The sequence below is a fragment of the Apteryx rowi genome, unplaced genomic scaffold, assembly GCF_003343035.1.
Source record: "Apteryx rowi isolate R43461 unplaced genomic scaffold, aptRow1 scaffold_57, whole genome shotgun sequence".
NCBI classification, from domain to species: Eukaryota; Metazoa; Chordata; class Aves; order Apterygiformes; family Apterygidae; genus Apteryx; species Apteryx rowi.
The window spans coordinates 1043690-1064643 of NW_020450838.1; the positions used below are offsets into that span (position 1 = coordinate 1043690).

The window sequence follows — 20954 nt, forward strand, 5'->3', positions numbered from 1 at the left end:
CACTGCAACGACTCTGCGAGTGCAACCAAGATCCTGGCAGGCTGTTTCCTGGCTCCAGAGGACTTGCATAAAACCAGTGACTGCTCATTTCTGAAACATGTTTATCACCTGCCACTGTCCCTCTTTAGTCTTACAGAGGAAAAGAGCAGGAAGTGAAAACTGCATCTGCGATGCTGATCTGTGCATCTAGTTGCTTTTAACTGAAGTCCCTTGTCAGCTGCCCTCAGTGGAGAATGTGTAAGTGGTGATTGTATTTCTCAATGGTTTTAATCAGGCTTCTGTGGTTTCTCTCRAATTTGATGGTGAAGATTCAATAGGTCAGGAGCAGCTCTACTGTTGTCTTAAAAATTTTAGAGGCTCATTTCTTTGTGTCTTATACAGTGTCTAGCAGAGTGAATCCAGAAACTGTGACTAGGCTCCCAGTCCTGCTGTTAGCTCGGAGTAGTGTCCGTAGAGATGTTGTCTCATAATGATGTCCCTGCTTTAGTGATTAAATTACCTTTGAAGAAACTGCTGTGAAGATACTAGTGGGATTGTTGTGTGGACCACTTGTTCCCCCAGTGCTTGCATCTGTTTGTTTATTTGTCACTGTAAAAATTAAGGGACAAGCTGTTGTAGGCTCAAGATATTTCTCTAAGTCTGTAATGCATGATGCTATGCTGTTGTGTTAAAATTGTTCCCATTCCTTGTTCCCCTGTGCAGAAGGGGAAAATGATGTTCCCTTTGTCCTATAGCTTTGTCTGTGCCTAGAAAATGAGGTATATTGGAAACACCTGTAATCTTTCATTAGGATATTGCTAATAATTTTGAATATCTACTCTTAACTGTTTCAGTTCAGCTGAAAAAGGCTGCGGTTGGTAGCAGTTAAACCTGACATAATCTGCTGCTTCTATTAGGTTGATCATAACTTACTGAGTTTTATATGGCTCTCTGTCTAAGCCAAGAAAGACATCCAGCAGTTGCTAACAAAGCTAAGAATTTAGGATTAATGAACAAAGGCCTTCACATGCTGCTTGGTTCACCCAGCTCAAACTCTGGCACAGGTCACATTTTAAAGCACAAGTCCATTAGGTTTTCCATGCTGAGGACCTCAGTCCCCAGACCTGTAAAGCTTTCCTGCCTGAGCAGAAGGATTTGGTTTGAAGGATTTTACCTCTGGCATAGGTACCACTAGATGGGGGCAGAAGGCCACAGTGGGTGTGCGACTTCACTTTTTCTTCCCCCTTGGCCAACCCAAGGAGCTCTTTCTTTGCCTGTACACCATAATTATAAAATGCCTTGTCCCTCCCAGACAAAGGGTGGGATGAACTATGCAAAGGAAAGGAGGAACCAGCACTAGCATGCGTTGTCTTTCTTGAACTTCATGCAATTTTAGGTGATTGAATGTGTTGCCATTACCTACATAGAAATAAGCTTTTAACTTTGCCGTCCCCAGTTGTTCAGRCTAGACTACTTGCAGCTGAAAGTTTCCTTTCCTCTGATGGCTGCATGTGGGTTTTGGCAACTTTCTAGCAGATAATTCACACTGAAGACTGATGACAGTAATGAAACTAAATTGCTCATGCTGACATCCTAAAAGCAGTGGACCCTGACTTTAAATGACAGAGGGAGGAGCAGAATATTGGGAAAAAGGGGGGGTTGAACCTACTAGGATGGCAGTGAAACACAAATGAGTTTAAGACAAATTTGTACTTATGTATGAAGAAGATGAGCACTGAGTGAGAGAGAGAAGAGTAATTTTATCCCCACTTCCCAAAAAATTGGCTTTATTGCTTCCATAGCTATTTAAACTAGGAAGTTGGGGTATCTTTGATTTGAACAAAACTAGATGTATTTGGGGATTGGAATAGGTCATTCTGTGTTAAACCTGAGCGGGGTACCTGCTGGTAATACATAAACTGAGAGGATGCATTTTGCAAAATTTAAGCTCCGCTTGCAAAATAAGGAAAAACAGATGCCATTTTCTAGGGACAGGCAGGAAGACAAACTAGCATTGCTCCAATTAATCTATAAAGACATCTTTGCTATGTATTAAAGCAACAAAAATGGATGACTTCTGCTGATGCTTTCTTAATGATGCTGAGAGACTTGGCACTCAGGCTTTTTCATGCTTCCAGTCAGTGGCAAAGCTGGAAATAGTCCATCATTTCTGGCTTTAGTTCTGTGTTGAAGCTGTTAGTGGCTGCTACTTCCCCTTCTTCAGATTTCTGAAATATGTTGTGTTAGTGGAGTCTGGATAAAACCTCCTTGAGTTTTAACCTCACCAATTAATCTAGAGCTTTTACTTATTTTTCTTAGCATCTTTTCCTGAATGTCTCTCTTCTCACCTCAAATCACCAAGACTGCATTTGTTCCTGAGGACTGGCGCTGTTCAGAGAGAGAGTGCAAGGTGACTCCACTAGACAAGTAGCAAGACTTTAATAGAATATGGACCTGTGTTGCCCACTACAGTCACCGAGGTACCAAAATCCTTCAAACATGGACAAAGCCTTCTTCCAGTCCAGTTTCCACCTCCTAGAGTTTTACTTTGGGAATTACTTCAGTCTACAAATGCTGCTTCCTTCTGGATGCTGGATTGCTACTTGCATTCCATCCTTTTTTTTCTCTGGGCAGAGACTAGGACCTTCTTATGCAGCCCTAGTAGAAAAAAGAATTGAGCCTTCATGTTTGAGTGTTGATGATCAAAGTTCAGCTCCATATAAAACCTTTCTGAAGCAGAAGCTTTACTCCTTTAGCAAGCTCTGGCATTCTAGTTGGGGTGTTAATCCCCCCAGAGATGGAAAGGGATATTTCTGTGTCTAATTCATTCCAGGGGTTGGATTTCTTTAGGTGGGGTTAGTGAGACCCTTGTCTCTGAGGCGCAGGTATGCTTTGCTTTTCAGGATTCAGTTAGTGGGAAATTTGTTATTTCTCCCTATCTTGCACGCAGATTAAGTAATCTGAAAGGGGAAACAAGGTAGCTGAAAATATGTCATTGAGGACCTATAACTTTATCCAAGGTGAGCACAATTAGTAAATAGCACCTTGCTAAATAGTACTGATTCTGACTAAAACTTAGCCAAAGCTTTTGACTTGCAAAACAGAGGCTGTTCAAGAATGCATGAGTTAGGCAAGCTGGAAAAAATACCCTTCATTTCTGAAATAGATCTGATCATAGGATTTAATTAGGGCAGGTCGTTTCTTTGGCTTTCTTAATTTCAATGTATGATTGGGTTTTATGTCCTAATAATCTGTCATTTTGTAAGGGTGAGGAATGCAGTAAATGGAACCGCTGAGCTGCCAGCATGGAAAGACAGAAGCTCTTTTCCTGTGTAATAGTGCAGTGAGATGGATCTTACATGCACAACTGCTTACATTCTCTTTTGAAATCCAAAAAAAGCACCAGCTCTAGTCCTTGCTGCAAGGTCGATGAGAGCATAACTAATGAATGTTGTTATCCTTAAGTGTATCCAGCTTTTCCGTTTGTTTTTAACTTTGATTGTAGCTTCAGCAAACTCTGCCTGTATGACTCTTCCAGTGTAGAAGCAGATGAAGGGTATCTGTCATTCATATGGAGAATTAGTGCCATTTCTACAGTTATAAACCACCCAACTGTTCATAGGGTTTGATGCTTTGTTTTGTTGCAGACCAAAATGTCAGTGCATTTTGATTTGCTTTGTTGAAAAGTGTAGAATTAGATTTATAATGCAAGACTTCAATTGAAGACTCTTCCTTGCCCTTTCACAGCTGATTAGTTATTATGCTCTTTAAGGATTCCTTGTTCTGCTTTCAGAATTACTGGTTCCACTGTATACTTCAGATGAGGACAGAACAATCTCCATTAGCAGCTATGCAATGCTCTTTTTCCAAGGTCTCTTCTAATATCTTCCTGATAATAGCGCTTGCTCTCCCTTTGTGAGGAAAAGGTCACAACGGTGTAAATGGTATATGTTTGTTCTCTTGTTTCTAAGCTGTGCTATTCTTCCTTTTTTGTTGTTGTTGTTTCTGACAAGATGGTTGCCAGGCCACTTTGTCATCACTCCTGCATTTCAGCAGAACACAGGAGTTGTCCCAGATAACAGGAGAATATATCTTTCTGGCAAAACCTGAGCGACTTCATCCACCCCAAGTTTAAACAGGCTTGACATTTTCTGGCCCTGTTTGCAGACAGGATACTTCAACAGGACTCAGATGCTCTGCCACAAAAATAGCTGTTTCTCTTGCTAGCAAAGAAATGTTTAATTTTTGGGTAAAATGCTGATGGCATAATCAGTAATGAACCTTTGTAATGAGCCCATGCTGTTTATCTCCATGTATCTTAAGTATTTGAGATTGCATTGTGCTGCATGTTGAAAGACAGCACRCTAAAAAGAAATTGTCTGCTGAGACTAGTGAACTAAATTCACTCAATATAATTTTGCGTTGCATTATGTGTATGGCTGCTCTAATTAGGGGAGGAGAGGGAAGAACACTGAGTGAATATAACAAACTACTACCGTCATTATCTTCTGTCCACGTCCCTATGCCACAGCCAATTACATTAATGCAAATGGTAAGAGCCTCCTTTGATACTCTTATCAGTCTGCATGCAGTTCCTATGCCCTGATGACTCCCAGCAGTCCATTGAAATGCACACTGCGTATGTACAGCTTACTGTTTGGTGAAATCACAATCCCCTTCTCAGTTCTCTTCCCCCTTGCATGTACACTAGTAAAATATATTCATTTTACTTGCATGCAGATCCTGGAGATTTGTCTGTTTGGCTTTTGGTAACTTAATGTTCAGTAAAACCAGCATTTCATAAGCTTCCCTAATATATCTTGACCAAGACCACACAATCAAGGTGCTGCTTCCACCCTAGACAGCCACATAGCTCTAGCAGTGTGTTTCCAGATGCTCTAGGTGATGGTGTTCTTGTCCTGTCTCTCAGCTGTACTGCCTCCTTATATACAGGTGCCCATCCTCTTAGAGCTATAATATGCTTTTAAGCTTTTAATATGACATGCTTGGTCTTAGAGCCTCGTTTTTGTGGACAACTGTGGCAGGATGCAGTGCGAATCTCCAGTGTTTACACCAAGCCTTATATTTGTYCCTTTGCTTCTGTGATCACTAATAAGGGAGGAGCTGTCCCTGAACAGAGGAGGACAGACGTGCTTAAAAAGTCTAAGGAAAATCTAGGTTGTTTTTTATAGATCAAATCTTCTTTTCAAAATCAGAATACTTGAGACAACCATTTTGGAACACTTGTTAAGCATAGCTCCCTCTCGCTCAAGCTTGTCAAAATTCAACATCTAGTTGACTCAGTCTTCTAAAATTGTTTCAGAAGGTTTTAAAAGATGATGATCAAATAGGAAGATTTGCACTGGTAAAGTGCAGAGACAAATATAAATTGGAGGAGGGGAGAGAGGAGAAAATAGTATTAAATAATGCTTTTTGAGTGTTTTTATCTTGGCATCCCATTAAAGTAACGTAAAGATCCGTAGCACCACAGAAGAGTGGAAAGAGCTGCCTTTAAAACATGATCTGATCCCAGTATATTGCCATCATTCATCAGAACTACATGCTTCCATCCTGATTTTTCAACCTCCTATGCTATTGCAATAACCACATCCCTAGAGATGTGGTTAGGTTGGATTCCCCCTAGCTTGGGAAACCTAAATGCGGTTCCAGGCACTTCAGATATTTTATGTTTCTAGAAATGAGGTCTGGGATCTAGATTCCCCCTTCCAGGAGAGTGTTTTAACCATGGGGATGTAGTGTCATGTTCTCCTTTTGCTCCCATGGTGTTTGCTTTCTTGACTGCACTTTGTCAGGCTGGTCTGGGTGAAGGCACTCTCTGTGTTGCGTGCTAGCTTGGGAGTGGGTGGAGTAAATCTGAATGTTCTTTAACTGAGTAGGGGACCTTTCATTTTCCTGGCTGATTACTCCAGACTGTTAATTAAAGGTGAGCAGGGAAAGCATGACCTCCTCTCTGCCCAGCGTTCATGCCAAAAAGCCTTGAAGGTGAGCCCTGCTCAGCAATCTTTTCTTTGACAAGGGCCCCATGCTTCAGGTCCCAGCTACGTGGAGGCATCCAATGCTCAGCCCTCATTCCAACTCTTATGCACTAGGGAGGAATGGGAACTTGGACATGTTCATGTACCAAACATCTATTATTTGGGTGTAGGTGAATCCCTGTGTGGCCTGAGAGTTCAGTGCCACCTTTCTGAGATACCTGATTCCCCTTAGTGACCATGCAAGTAGCCTGAATATCTAATTCTGGTCTCTGATTCACCTGAGCTGGGGCTAGGTGCTTACGAAACACTCTGGTCTCCTTTAATGCCAAAGAGGACATATAAAGGAAAAATCACCAGCTGGTGATTCCTTACATGATTTCACTGCTTGGTGATGTTAGAGCCCTCCTGAAGGAATCGGAAGTAGTCTGAAATATTCTCATGGGGAGAGTTGGAGGTTGGCATTGCATTTTGGAAGGTTTGGGCTTCTAGGTATGAGTTTGCATGTGAGTGAGAGCAGGTGGGCTCTGGGCTCTCCAAAGAGGACTAGAAGTATGTGGTCTGAATGGAGAGTTTGTCAGTTTTCTTCCAGTGAGTAGTTCAGACCTTGGCTTGTTTGCATCTGCTTGGGGGAAAACCTGTTCCATCACAGAGCTGAGAGCCCTCAGTAGCATTGGTGTGGGTGGTGTGAGCTAGTGAGTAAGCGTTGCCGTAGAAAGAAGACACCTCCCTGCTAGGTGACAGGGAAACTCAAGTCTTTATGTTTCAGAAGGGACTTTTGCAAGGAACCTGTTGCTTGTCTCAGAATTACCTTGGGGAAAAGGCTTTATCATTATTTAAAAAAAAAAAAAAAGATACTTTAGAATCTGCACTTGCTTGTCTYCTGCGCCTGGATGTTTTAAATAGGCAGCTGTAATACTCCTCTCCCAGTCAATCCATGCTCTGATTTATCAGTTCTTCTTGGTGGCTGTAGTGAAAAGATTGGCCTTGCCTTACAGATGACTTCTCTGCTACAAGATGAGTTGGTGGATTGCTCTTAAAAACTGTATTTTGCTGGACAAGAAATGAGGTTTGTGTGGGTCTTTGTTTTGTTTGAGTAGGTGGAAACCTGGACTGATAAAACTACACAGCCCCTTGGTAAAATGAGATTAAATTAGGAATAGCCAAATGCCTGTGCATTTTGATGATGTGGTTGGCTCAGAAGAAGCTTAATCTTCTGGCAGAGCTGAGTGAACCTAATTTATGTGAATTACTATTTCTACTGGAAAACCAGATCCTGTATAATTAATTGCCAGTGTTTATGTGTCAGAATGCTGTCTTTTGACTTCATAGAGAAATGTTTCAAATGGGACATTGAGACGCCTTTCTCTTGGTAACTGTTGACTGTTGGGTAGGTAGAATTCGTCTGTCTCTGGAATTTGGCATAATCTCTAACTAGAAAGAGTCTGAAACTAGAAAAAAGAAACAACTAGCGACTTTTGTTTTGACCAGCAAGTGAAAGATTATTCCTCTCCTGCCTATGAAGCCCTTAAAAAAAAAAAAAAAAAAAAAAAAAAAAAAAGTATGAATATTTCTGGAAATGTGATGGCGGACTGACCGTAGGGAGACATCACAGCGTTTTACAGTGGAAAATGTTACGCTTGCAACTCAACGGTGTTCAGTGAAGCTTTGAAAATAGAAGGATGACGTAGCATTCTCTAGTGACTGGCTGAATGGAAGTCATTATTACCCTCCGAGCATTACCAAAGAGCAGCCTTTCTTTCAGTCTGCTGGAAACTTTGTGTTCAGGGCCAGAACTGCAAGATCTTCTCTGAGGGTTTTGCAGCCCTGTTAGAGCACTGAAGGGTGGTTGTTCTTGGACAAGCTCTCCTTTGCAACAAAAGAATTTAATGCAAACTGAAGGTGTTTTTGTCTGTCTAGGGGCAGATCCCACAGTCTGCTCTCCAGTATTGCGTAGAAGCCACCAGCAAAGCAGCCTGGTGTTGGGCCCTGAGGTAAGGGGCAGTAGATGATGGTCCTTGTCCTGAACAGATGAGCAGGTAAATGGTGGGTCTGTAAAAGTAGTTGCTAAGCTGTTAAGTAACTTGACCAGAAACAGACCCAGGGTCTTTTAATACTTTCTTTCTTCTCCTAAACTATGCAACCTGCCATTGATTTCACCTAACAGATTTTTCTTTTAGTTCACRTAAAAGATGCTTCACCCTTTGGTGTTTACCTTAGTTTTCTGCTCTGTTGAAGTTACGAACTTTCTGCCTGTGGGTCATTTAGTTAGCTTGTTGTGGGTCATTTAGTCAGCTAAAGAACAAATTAAGTCGCACTGCAAAGCTGCCTCCCAAAAAGTAAGTTACATGTTTTCTTGTAAGTATTGGATGATTCATAGCTTTACAGGCTGCTAAGAGCAGGTGACTTAGGAGGGACTTGGAAAAGTATGCCTGCCTTCTCGGTTAGAATGTGTCCAGCTGACAAAAAATGATGCTTGTTCATCTTGACATTAAAAGAGGAGTCACTCTAGAGAGAAGAGAGCGGATGCTTAGAAATGCAAAGGCGTTTTGAGCTCTTCCTGTTTTTTCATAACTCCGAGAACTGTATATGCAGGCAAATGGCAACACTTGGCAAACCTAAATATACAGATCTTCATATATTTCCTTCTTRCTCTTTCCTTCTGTGTACTGTGCGTTGTTGACACGTGGCAATCAAATCAGCAAGGAGCAAGCTGTACAGTTCATGTGCAGTGTGTGGGGGGGAAAAAAATTAAAAATCTAGACCATCCAGTTAGATGAGTCCAATTGACATGATACACTGTTAATTTGACTGGCTCTTTAGCACCCTTCAGTGTTGGGGGATCTCTGTGTGAGTTCAAAACCTCAGTGTGTTCAAAATCTAGTGATATCCGCTCTTTATTTCTTCCCTCCCCATCACACTACCATAATATAATACAACATAAAGAAGTAAAGAGTGTATTTATTACAGAGGCTCCTACCTGAGACTGTGAAGGAAAACACTTTCTGCTACTTGAGTTTCTCTATCATCTTATGCTCTGAAACAGAAGTTTGGATGGGTTTTYTTCTATGCTGGCACTAAACTAAGTGTTCATTTTGTATTGTGTTGGATTTTAGCCTTGTTTCCATAGGAAACCAGGCATGTAAGATGAAGCTGTTTCTGCATATCTGTCTTTTCCTTTGCTCTTCTTTTTCTCTCCCTTTTTTAACCCATTGACCAATCACAGTCGAATTTCGCAGGCTGGTAGAGGTCTCAAGGGTAACTCTGTGCTATGGATGAGCTTCTTCCTCTAGACACTACAGATCCACCTGAAGCAGAGTCCAGAGACGTTCCCAGCTTCACTCTGAGCTTATGCTGTGAGACATCACAGTGCCCGAGATGCAGATTCACAGGAAATGAGACTTCCTTAATTCCCAGTAGTCAGGGAATTGCACATTTTATATCCATAGGCAACATATCCCTGTTCTTATGCTGAGCCTGACGTTAGGATTACGTTTACATGCAGTATCCTTGTAGGGTAAAGATCTCCTGCCGGAGACTAGACTGAAAGCCACTATTAACCCAGAGTCTGAGGTCTCCAAATGGCCTCCTGGGTCRGCTTGTACTGTCTCTCTTTGGCTCGTTCAAACAAATAAATAAATCCTCCTTCAGTTGTTCTTACTGTTGACAATCCCTAATTCTTGTTATGACATCTTTATCCTCTGGAAACAGGAAATACAACTGAACAATTTTTCAAAGCAGCAGCAATCCTAGTTATACTCCTGGGCTTTACAGTCTCATTTCTATGATCCATAGCCTCCAAATGGTTTTCTTTTGGTTTGTTCCCACCCCCACTCCCTCTTTGGTATTTTAAATAACTCCTGTGGTAGAATAGTGAGGCTTTCAGCCAGTCGCACTGCCTTTGAGTGTGAGGCATTTGCCTGAAAAAGCAATCCTAATGGTAAAGGCAGAAAAATGCTGTGGGATATTTTCTCCAGCTTTTTCTTCTAAATAATCTGTCTAGTGAATTATGATTACTTGGAGAGATGTTTTCACTGTACTGTGCTTCAGGCATAAAATGCTGTGTAAACCTAATACTTGGTGAGGAAAAAGCTGATCTGAGTTAGTGTTTGAGTTTCCATTTTAACAGTGTGTGTTGCTAGCTCACTGGGAAGCTGGCACAATAACAGATCTGTAAGTCAGTGTTTAACRTCTAGAAAATACAGTATAGTTGGGACTTTAACTCAAGGTGCTGTTCATATTTACTACAACCCAACTTTATTTCTGTAGCCATTCTTCCTTGTGTTGGTTTCACTGCCATCACTGTGACTTCTGAAAATAGTACAGATCTAAGTCAATTCTGCAGTGGATTACAGAGAGCGTGGAAGGGTCATCACTTCTGGACTGGTAAGAAGAAAGCAGCATCTTCCTTCTATTAATGAAATCTCAGTTCCCCTCTTAGCTTAATTTTGGTCTCCTCCTCCAGTTACTTCACCCTTGTTCCCATTCCATGTTGATCAATCCATTTTTAGCTTTTTCTCCATCCTGACCCCAGTTTTCTTTCGTGCTAGTTGCATGCTCTGTACAGATACCTCAGGATGTCTTGACTGTGATGGGACTAAACAGCCTCTGTGAGAACAGAGGCCTTGATTCCTGTGGGAACAAGAATTTCTGAAAGACAGAACTGGAATATCAGAATTGCCTTAAATATGAGGGTAGCAAAAATCTGGTATGTGATGGGATTGCTCAGCAGGGAGATTCTTCATAGCCTGTTCTGCTCTTAGTGAATCAAACCCTTAACTTTTAGGTTTCCCAGAGAGGGAGGGAAGGTGAAGGAAAGCACTCAGACTATCAGTGACAATTGGTTAAATGGTTTGTTTCTGGTAATTTTTTTTTTCCCTCTCTCTCCCTCTCTCTCTTCCCCCCCCCCCCCGGTTGCTATTTGTATCAAAGACAGAAGTACTTTCTCAATCCCATGTTGCTTTAATTGTGGTGAGATATCATTCTCTTACTGAGCTCACAACAGGTGAAGTTTTCTGAACCTCACATTTACAAAAGTCAGTCCACAGAGATGAACAGAGTGGGTACATTGGTTCACAGATGAACGGGATTCTGGCTGACAGTCATCTAAAAAGCCTTCCATCTTCTCTATGCTTGGACACAGATCTTACAYAGCCTAATCCATTGCATCCCCTGTTTTGTAACCTTGTGCTGATCTGTGTTAATGGAGGATCACAGCGTTTCATGCGTATGTGATGATGCTTTACTCTTACCGTTAGAGTAGGGCAGATGGATTTTTACCTTCTGCCTTCCTGGTGAGCTGCATGCCTAGATTCAGCCTACAAGGCCTCCTAACAAAACTCACTCTTGCTTTCTCTCTCTCCCCCAGTTACTCTTCTGTGTGCTTCACCATAACTCAGCCAAGATGTTCTGAAGTACAAGTGAAAGAACTAGTGTTTCTACATTGCACCTATGTGCTTGCATGTACTCAAAAAATAGTGTAAGTTGCTCTTCCTTGCATCACTGGCACAAGCCCATGAGTCATTTTTGTCCTACAAAAGAAAACAGTACATATTCTTGAGATGTTTTTTCCATACGTTCCAGTGGCAAGAAGCGGAGGCATGGAGGAGATCCTGTGACTTCTGTGTTGTTTTTGTGACAGAACAGTGGCAGGAGAAAGAAAGGCCAAGTCTCTTGACTCACAGTTTCTCTCCATTTGTTTGTTCAGTGCTGAGCTCTGCTACTCATTGCCAAGTTGCATATCTTCAGTTGAAATTCATCTTGATAATGCCTTGTTGCCTGCCTGTCCACTTCTTCATAACTAGTCTTCTTCTAGTTCACATGCAGGTGTTTGTTTTCTCTATGGCTCTCCAGCTGTGACATGCATAGGTCYTAGAAAACAGTACATAGTCTTCTAGTGCAGTGGGTGGACCCACCAAATTATATTATTTAAGCATGTCAAGTTTTCATTGGCACTCAAATGCAATGTTCTTATGCTGGATGAACTGGATATTTTTCTCTAAAGTTTTTAATGACTAGATCTCTTAAAGAATTTAATGAAGAACCTGTTCTACATAACAATTAGATTGAAGTTTCCAGAGATAGAAGGTCATGGTTTACTTAAAATGTCAACATCTAAAATACAGTGATGTTTTGCTTTCATTTTTGGTGAGTATCACTCCTTGTTTCAGCTTTCAGAGATCTTTTCTTTTAATTTCTGTGTTACTTTAGCTGGCTTTCAGCCAGCTTTGGCAGTTTCAAAGGAGTTATTAAGAGGAGCATCCTGAAGATAATAAAGTTTATGAAATAAATTAATAACAATGTAGTATAAAGCTTTTATTGCACAAGGTTAGGAAGACTATTACTTGTCATCAGCAAAGTTACTTTGATGTAGCTTATTCTAAATGACTGCTAGTAAAAAAGAACGTGCATTGCACTACATGTTTCTTTACAGCGTGGATGTGTATGCTTTATTCGGTATTTAGAAATGAGCATCTTTTAGCAATACTACATTTTTTTTGTTGTCGCTTCTTGAGTGAGTTGGGTTGTCCTAGTTCCGTTATATCCTGTTTCTGAAAGAAATCAGCTGTACAACACGAGCAAAAATACAGCCTTGTTCTAAAGCCTGAAGCTTTCAAATATGGGCTTTCTGTTCATGTAAAATTGGCATATGCTATTGTTCATCCTTGGTGTAAATTTTAGATGTTGTTCTGACCACGGGATATCAATAGTATAGAGGCCATGSCCTTCACCTTCAAACACCTAAGACTTCTCTGTTTGACTTGTTTTTCTTCTACAAGCTGCTGCAGGCCATATTTAGTAAGTGGTTGTAGAAGAGAAAACAGTTTGTCTATAAAATGCCAGTCAGAACTGTGACATTCTTGGGGTAGGGGAATGCCCAGAAATCCTCATCACTTTGTGTTGATATGATCAAATTGAGCATTTATGGGTACCACTGCCTGGAAAGAGAGCTGTGTTTTGTTATAGGAAAGACAATGGAGAAGCAGTGACAGCTCTGTGCAGGAGGAACTCCATCTTCAGTTCCACCACCTCATCTCAAGGCAGCATGGATAGGTCCCTGTTCCCTTACATGTGCCAGCACACAGTCTTGTTCAGCAGCTGTCTTCTCCACAATGAAGGGGGTGTGTTTGATGATGACAGGTTGTTTGCATATCCATGCAAAGTAATTTATATTCATTTGGGTACATACCACCCACTGGGAAAACCCCACTAAGAGTAATTCATAGACTCTGGCAGGGTTACTCTCAGACTCTTAGTCTTACCTCCTCATCTTACCTCATATGTGACAAGTAGTGTGATTCCACCAGCTAGTTCTTGCATTAAGCTGGGACATATACTGATGAATTAAAGGATCTTAATGAAAAATATTCAGTCTTGATTACAATGGACCCTAAATGATAGTTATTGGTTTATAGAGGACAACAGTAATTATAGTAAGGAATTTCCTTTATGTTAAAAATGTGCTTTTTATTTCCAGCTTGAATATCTTGTTTCTCAAATTCTGATCGTTGGATCTTATTTTGCCTTTATCTGCATGACAGAGTGTTGTAGCATCAGTTCTCTTTTCTGCATATGAATAATTGCCTTCCCATCTTGTGTTTTTTTTTGTTTTTTTTTTTTAAAGCAAATGAGCTCCTGTTTTCAAGATTATTCTAGTAACCTGTCCTTGAAACCACTACAGATCTTAAGTCTTTTTCAAGTAGGCTTGGTTCTACAGTAGTGTGAGGGCTTCTAGTAAGAGACATGCCAGGACAATCCTTCCAGGTTGCCAAGGCAGCCAGGAGCTACTGGGCCAGACACAGCACTTGGATTAAACCTAAATTTGCAGTTCACCACATTAATGCACATGAGACACTTGTCCTGGCCGAGATTCTCAGAAATGCAATGCTATATTTCTGGGAAAGTTTGTATGCATATTTATTTATTAAATTTCATTCCATCTTCTCCACCCCACTTACAGAAGATACCATTTTCCTTATCAATTCAGCTTACAAATGGGTATAATGTTGCGGCTTCAGCTGACTGAGTTTTCAGAGGGTATGTGTTTCTCATTGTCACAAAGTGTTAAATATGAGGTCTTGCAACTTGGAAAAGATATTTGATTTGCTAGCAGAATTATCTGCACATCCTTTTCATCCAAGGTTTTGACTCACAGATGGGTTGGGACAGCCCTTAAAAGGCACAATACTGACCTTGATGAATTTGTGGAACTATTTTKCAATAAGCCTCTGTGGAATCCTGAGTCCTGCTTGAGAGGTGGAAAGAAGTCTTTGTGAGAAGCCTACCTGTGCATACATCAACCTTAAGCAGTAATGAGCAACAAAAAGCATTTTAATTTTGTTTTCTAGCATAATGTCACAATTCTACAGCTCGGAAAACTGGCATTAGGTTTTTCTCTTCTGTTTCTCCTCTTCTCCCCTCCCGGCTCACTGCTGGCAGGTGGTCACTTGTCCCATGGTCCTTAGTAAGTATGGAAATGTGTGGGTGACTCCATTTCCAAATGGATTCAGAAGAGAGCTTCCACCCACTCAGAAGTGACAGTCAAATGGTTTTATTAGCTTTTGAGTTGCACGAACTTGCAACCCCTAGTGGCTTACAGAATTGCTCTTTGAAACAGCAACAAAAAAAAAAGTCATTAGGCTGTTTGGTTAACTAAGTGCTTTGAGCAATTGAAGGTGTTTTCATGCTTTTCCTCCCCTTCTCCTGTCGTCTCCCCAAATAAAGGAGCTACTTATCCCACAACTATATTCCAGGCTTTTAAAAATCTCTGTGGGGTAATAAGAGCCAGCGTTGCCTTTTATGTGAGAAAATAACACAGCAAACAATTGATTCTAAATTAAAGTTTGGGAGAATGAGTCAAATCCCTGTAGAAAAATAACGTGGCTGAAAATACTTCTTTTGTAACAAGGTGATGTCAGAATTCTGAGTCAACAAAATTGTCATTGAGTCAACAAAAAAGTGTCAGACAAATGCGCTGCTTTACTGCTTCATTGCCTTGATTTCATCGGAGGTGCATTTTTAAAAGCGAAGTATCCCCTCTACCCCCAATGCCTATATTTCTTCTATAAGTAAGCTTATATTTCATTCCAAGCAACCTGCCAGACCAGCTACTTGGAATTAATTTCCTAAAATGCTAATATAAATTTTAAAGATGTTATTGTTTGGGGGGAGGGGGCAGAATCCTTGATAGCTCTTGTGACTCTGCTTCATATCCTGAGGACTAGGAGAAAGGTGCTTCATGTCAAGCCTAGGTAAGTAGGATGTTAAACAGATGGTAAATAGCACTGCATTTGTAACAGTTCTGCAAAGGAAGATTAAATCCTCCTTCTATATGTGAGAGATGGAGGCATGGGCAAAGAAAGCCCTGCAGCAAATTACAGTTATGTTTGAGATTCCCGATCTATCTTGTGCTGTTGAACTACTGTTTCAACTTTGTTCTTCCCAAATTTTGTTTGGCTGAAAAACTTCAAAGTTTTTTGACAGTTTTGGTTTTTCAGAAATGATATTTTTCTATGAATAGGTTAATCTTTCCCCTTATCCCCACAGTGCTTTTACCCACTCCAGTCAAAATAGTTGCTTAGAAATGCATTCATTACAGAGCTCAATTTTCTGTGGTGGCAAAATACTGGGGAAAGCTCCTGGGCAGTTACAGCTGGAGATAACTCCATGCTACCCCTGTTCATGGGAGGGCTCCACTGTGGGAAGAGGATGTGTCTCTTCAGTCCTGTGGAATTTCACTAAATCTTAAGGCTTTTTCTGTTGCACACTTCTGTATTCAGAAAGTGTCAGGGTGAAAAATGTGTTCCATTGGGAAGAAGAAAAATGAACTTTTTGGCACTGAAATAGCATGCCTTCTGTTTCAAAATCTCTCTGCTCTGGATTTAGAGATTGAACTAAGTGTCTTCATAATTGGCAAATAAAAACCTGAACCCCTTCTTGCATCATTGTTTAGATGCAAAAATATTCCTTTTATGGTTATGTTCGTATTCATCTTTTAATGAAGCACAGAAACCTTTTCGGAAGTGAACTTTCTGCCCTCTTGGCTTTGACAGGGTGGGTCAGCTCCAGCCATCTATCGAGTTCTGCACTCGACACTGTACTCTTGTAACGAAGGAAGAGAGAAGGCAGAACATGGGAGACTTGGCTGCCTTCTCCGAGCTACAGTCGGCACATGGGTGTGTGAGGAGGCCAGCCAGCACCTGTAGTCAGCCAGGAGGAACTGAGAATTCAGCTTAAATCCCTCCAAGGAGAGAACAGATGGGCCTTGCTGGCAGGCCGCTGTGCTGTCCCTGTGCTACATTACACACCTCCTCCCCGCTCTTTGGGCTGGCAGATAGGGAACGGGGCAGTAGCTGCAGTTTTGCTGTCATCTGCTCCGTGCAGGGCACCTCAGACTCTGCAAAGGCCCTGGTGTGTGTTGATTGCTGTTCCCTGCCTCCAGCCTGCTCCTTGTGAACACAGAGATGGGAGGATGGGTGTGAGGGAAGGATCGAAGGAGAGCAGCCTTTCCAATCTGCTGTGCCCCATGGGCTCCTCTCCGCCAGGGCAGATACAATCCAGTGCTTGGATATACAGCCTCCTTGTTGTGGCTTGTATCGGGTGAGTATCCTGGCCAGCAGGAGAAGTCACAAGCTCCGTATGGTTACAGCAGATGAGGAAGCAGTGCCCCTCTCTTGGGGGAAAGGAGAGGGCTCAGCCCTGGGTGGGTAAAAGGCTGTTTCTTGACCGGGACATCTAGCCAGGCAGAGACGGGCTTGCCAAAGGAAAGCAACAAGTCCAGCTTGTGAGGCATTGAAAACAAGTAATGCATTTCTTTTTACAAAGCTTTTCTAAAGCAGTTCCTTCCAGGTTAGTGTTGCTATGGCTGTGCTCACCTCAGAGCAGGGTGAAGGATGTGCATGCAGCATATTGTTTCATGCCTCACTATTTTATGAAATAGTGCTGATCTTCCCTAGTCTCTGCACCCTGACTGCACCGAAAAACCATCCAATCATGGTTGTATATTCTGGTGCATTCCTCCCCCATCCTTTATGCAGCTTCCTCAAAGTTGCAACAGATGAAAATGTGACACCGAATAAGGGGCCAGTGATCTGAAATAGATACAGCCATATGCTGATGCATTTCCTTTGTTCAAACTGCATTTAGGAAAAAGCATCTGCATGATTGGACCTTAACATGAGGCTTATGGAGGTGTCAAGGATACTAGAATGCCCTTGGGTCAATTTATTAAATTATTTGCTTTTCCAAAGTCCAGGCAGCTGAAACAATAACATTGTATGAAAGGACTAGACTCTATCCTGATGAATAATAAAAGTGCTCTTCTGTGTCATTTTTCTTTGAGTGGATTGTACTGTTGCTTGCAATTGCTAACTAGAAAAGTTCTTCCAAATCACAATGGGAAGGGCAGCAATAAAGTTAAAATTATTAGCAATGTTTGTGCAATACGTCACTGCGGCTTTGTCATTATATTTTTGTGTGCATTTCTCTCAGGTGACAGTAGGACTTAAATTATACAAATAACTAGTATCCATAAGCTATAAAGCATGTGTTGCTGGTAATTTTGCTTATCAGCAGAGGACAGTTATGACTTGATTTATTACTTTAACCCAAGTTGTTTGGCAGCAATGCTGAAAGATACTGTGCACACTTGCCAAGGTCCCCTAAATTATGAGTGTCATAAAACAAATCTCTTAAGTCACTGAGAGAAATAATTGGAAACTGAAAAGGTCAGAATTATGGTATGAAAAAGCATGAGCGCATTTAATAGGTTTCATGTGCTTTGGTGAGCAGGTTGGTCTGATATTTGTTCATAAGCCATAAAACAGAATTGACCCTGTTTGGGGAATAATTCACTGTAACCATTTTGAGTAGCTGGCGTATCTCTGACTTTTTATATGGAAAAGCTTTAAAGATAACCAGTGGTAGTTATGGTACTGGGAACATATGTTTTACTTTAATTTTGAATATGGGGTGGGAGAAGGATGGGTAGGAAGGAAAACGCACTCTGTTAACAATAAATACGGAACTGCATGTCTGATCTCGTATGTGCTGACCTTAATGCATATACTCTGGTTGAGTAAAGATCTTCTGTTATCCCATCAAGTGCTAATCTATTTTAAATTTTTTGCTGTGTGGCCTTTAGTTGAGTAGCTTTTAAAGGGTGAATCTGCTGTCTAATGTGCATTTAGTTCCCATTGTTTCCTTTCAAAAGCTTACGACTACTGAGTGGTTTTGCAAGAAGGTCTAGTGTGATTGAAGGCTGTGCAGGGGAATTTCTGGATTACAGTGCAGGAGTGACTTCCACAGGATGGGTCTCAACTGAGTGGAGAAGTACTGCAGACTTCCCTGTGCTGATCAGTAGTGCGTTCTGCCAATGATGCTGAAGTTAAAGTCAAGTAGACTTGCTTGGAAGTGACCTAAGATCCAGCTCCTATCATACAGGCTGTCAACAGCCACAAAATGCCAACAATTCTGGTCACTGAGACAGTGACATTTTTTGGTTTGCCAAACATGTTGTGAATGACTGGGAGCACGTGTGCATGCAACATTAGTGATACAATTAGAACGTGCAATACAGAACAAAATCTGCGTCAAGTAAGTTCTGCAAAGATCTCTGGTTTGTTCTGCTGCATGTTTTGTATGCTTTGGTTTCCCTTGGTTTTCCTGTCCCCATGAGGCTTAGAGTAGTTGAAAGCTGTTTCTAAAGAAGTAAGGAAAAACACACAGCAGCTTTCTTGCATGGTCAGTCTTAACAGACGGCTTCTTTTTAGGGACCAAAACAGCCAGTAGCGTGAACTGGACTGAAGTGATGGAAGAGYGGAAGGGAGTCATTTTGATTGAAGCTACTGGAAGGTGACTCTTATCACAGGACCTGGAGAAGCAGATAACCAACTCCTAGGCCTCTAGTTCAAATGAAGCTTGAGGCATTGGGTTTTCTACTAATATCATGTTATGTACAGCTGTTAACTGAATGTGTGTTCAAAGTGCTAATGAAGAATCTAAAAGGACTGATTAGTTCTGGGAGCTTCCTTGGACCAGGTAGCCAGAGTTAACTTCTAAAAATGCCAGTGTGTAAAGTCTTACTGTGCTACATTTACCAAAGCGAGACAGGGAATTTATAAGCAGAGCGATGAGAACATTCAGTGATTAAACTTCGGTAGGTGAAAATGCAAAGGAATACACTATTCCACAAGACAGATTGTTTTTACTTAATGGCCTTTATGTTGCTTTAATAGATAAGTAGGTGCACATGCCTTGTTCCCTTTAAATGAACAAGGTGCAGGAGTCAGAGGGTCAAGAAAAAGAATTCAGCTTTCTCTACTGGCACTTCTTTCAATGTAAAATTGATCTGATCTAGTGAAATTTGTGAATAATGCACTGATACAGAGAAAGTCTTATAATGGACTCCTCCATCTCACTTGACAATTTAATCAGTGCAGTAAGGTGGTTGTTGTTGTTGTTTTCTTTTTTAATCTGTGTTCTGTTGTTTTTGCCAGTGTCACACTGGGTTTATAGCTGCCACTTTTTACCTGGGGAAACTGTCTTAAAAGCCAGTTCTAACATCACGTTTACAAAGGCTCCCTTGGAGGCACAAGAACGTGGGCAGCAGGAAAACAAGCTAGAAACACGGCTGTGGCTAGAAACACACTAAACCTGCGATTCTGCCAGCACATGAGCCCACTGGATTTATTGCTTATGAAAGGAGAATCCTGAAAACGAACAGGAATGTACAAAGTCTCTGGGGCATAAATTCAGGAGATTTATGTTCTTAGCTGCAGTAGTGGACTTGATGATTAAACTCTGTCCTCATTTGAAATGCTATCCCTTGAAGACTTGGGGGGGGGACCCTCTGTCCCTACAAACTTCCTTTCTTACTGCCATTTTTTTTGTTAGCAATCTGTCTTGCTTTTACTACCAAAGAAGCCATGTGGATTTTCTCTCGCTTACTTCCTTGTGTGGTATTATCTAGGCCCGTAGTTTTGGGAACGTAGCTGAGTGAACCGAGCCTGTGTGGGTAAGCTGGAGTATCCAGGAATCCAGCGCGGAGCTGTCATCCATATAAATAGTCCTGACTGTGCCCCAGCTTGAAGCCTTCATAGCTTAAGGGGTGTGTGTGTGGGTGTGTGKGTGTGGAGGAGGGGGGTTCCCCAAGCCTTTACAAGATCATTTTTCTGCCTTGGTGCCAAAACTCCTTTCTGAAAGGAGCTCTTCTGGTTTACGCCAGGAAGAAGTGTGAAGTGGTTGTTGATGTTTTTATCAACGCAGAGAGCGTGGAGATGCCGAGGGAGGTGGGACGCAGAGTGACTGAGCGTGACTCCCCAGGACGGCAGAAACCTGGCCTGTGGTGCTAGCTCTGCCACTGACCCCTTCTGGCACGTCAGGCAAGGTGTCCGAAAATCTTTATTTTTATTTATTTTTTTGCATATTTAGAAAGTGAATTTCTCAGGTCCTGAATGATCTCCAAAAAAAAAAAAAAAAGTTTCTGATGTTGGTTCTGTCTCTTGGTGTGAACATAATATTGATATTTCATTACAATCCCCAGGCGACTGTGAGAAAGTGACATCGAAAAGGCAGGGTTTGCATTTATGGAAGACGCTTTTTAGAAACACTTAAGTCGTGATCCCGCTCTGCTCTCTCTTGAAGTTAGTGGGAGTCTTGCCTTTGACCTAAATAGGAGCAGAATTAGGCCAGAGGCTAATGGATTTGAAAATGTTGCCTTCTTATAAGATGGAAAGAGCTGCGGTGGCTCATCTTGTGCCTAGAAGACAGTTTTGTGGTGATCTATTGATGTGATGGCATCCTTTTTTTCCCTTAAATTATCTCTTTTCTTCCCCAACCTTCTAACTAGAATTCAGAGAAATAGTCAGTAGGTGATGAAAAATGAGGGTTTAAAGAAGTGTGTAGTAATTGACAGTGCTAATTACACCCATCCCCCAAACAGCAGTTGTATTAAGAATATAGTTTCTTTAAAAGCCATCTCTC

General features: G+C 41.4%; 1 protein-coding gene across 1 annotated transcript in view; it reads left to right on the plus strand.

The window, feature by feature from the left end:
• The window catches only part of ADCY5 (adenylate cyclase 5), a 224179-nt gene that overhangs the window by 31570 nt on the left and 171655 nt on the right, over positions 1-20954 (plus strand). The window lies entirely within an intron of this gene.